We start from the raw sequence: 962 nt of genomic DNA, 5'->3' as shown, positions 1-962 counted from the left end.
GAGTCCATCACTTTATTTTTATTGTACATTATAAAACGGTTGGGGGCCACCAGGGGCCCTGTCAGGGGCCAGATTTGGCCCATGGGCCATGAGTTGAGTATAATGAGGCGTCCTGCATGAATCTGGACCGGGTTGATCTGGTCGGAGTCGAACTGACGGAGACTAATTCTCAGGTCCGGGGACGTCAGGTTAGAAGTGAGAGCACAGACACAAACATCGTCCACTGTTGTCTTTTCTCAGTCGATCACTTCGGGAGAAAAGAGAGTTTGTGTTTATAGTAAAGAATATGATGTACGTGCTGAGAGGAAGAATTAAATTCACAAAACTGCAGAAAAAAAAAGGAAAAGGCTTATCTGTGTTTTTACGTATTTATTCAGAGTCGCTCAGACGAACTTTAACTTTGATTAATAAACAAAAATCTCAACAGCTGCTGTTCACATCGCATACAAACAGGAAAGTCCATTTTTATGCGGACGACACCACCCTTTCTGCCTCAGCCACGTCTGTGGAGCAAACCCTGAACTCTTCAGTGTGCAGAAATCCTTCAGATTGGATCAAACTGAGTCCAGGACCGAATTTTTAAGGAGGAAGTGAGATCATGACGGCAAGCGCACCCGCCCACCGAATGAGGCCCAAATTTAACTCGTCACAGATCGCAGATATTTGGGCGTTTGGCTCGATGAAAACACACCAAATGACAAAGAACTGAGAACAAGAACCACATCGGACTGAAGTTCAGTGTTTAAAAGTCACAGAAAAAGATGCTCACAGTGTTTCGTCGTGTTTAGTCTGCGTCACATCTGAAAAACTCTTCTCTCGCACGCTTTAACAAAATGATGCAAAAGACACTTTTTTTTTAAAACAGGAAAAGTTCAGAGTGCAGAGTTGAGTCGTTGCTGCAGTGCTGCTCAGTGGCTCTGGAGGAAAAACTCCACGTCATTTCATAAAGTGTGTTCACAAAA

At 43.9% G+C, this 962-nt stretch overlaps 1 protein-coding gene across 1 annotated transcript in view; it reads right to left on the bottom strand.

Annotated features, from left to right (window-relative positions):
* Positions 1-354: 354 nt before the first annotated feature.
* The window catches only part of LOC121952253 (solute carrier organic anion transporter family member 2B1-like), a 19675-nt gene continuing 19067 nt past the window's right edge, over positions 355-962 (bottom strand). The window contains 1 exon segment of the mRNA XM_042498808.1: positions 355-962. This exon segment is cut by the window's right edge and continues 1243 nt beyond it. The gene's annotated coding sequence lies outside the window, so the exon portion shown is untranslated.

This window comes from Plectropomus leopardus, chromosome 13 (genome assembly GCF_008729295.1).
Source record: "Plectropomus leopardus isolate mb chromosome 13, YSFRI_Pleo_2.0, whole genome shotgun sequence".
Classification (NCBI taxonomy): Eukaryota; Metazoa; Chordata; class Actinopteri; order Perciformes; family Serranidae; genus Plectropomus; species Plectropomus leopardus.
This window is presented reverse-complemented; position numbering and strand designations above follow the sequence as displayed.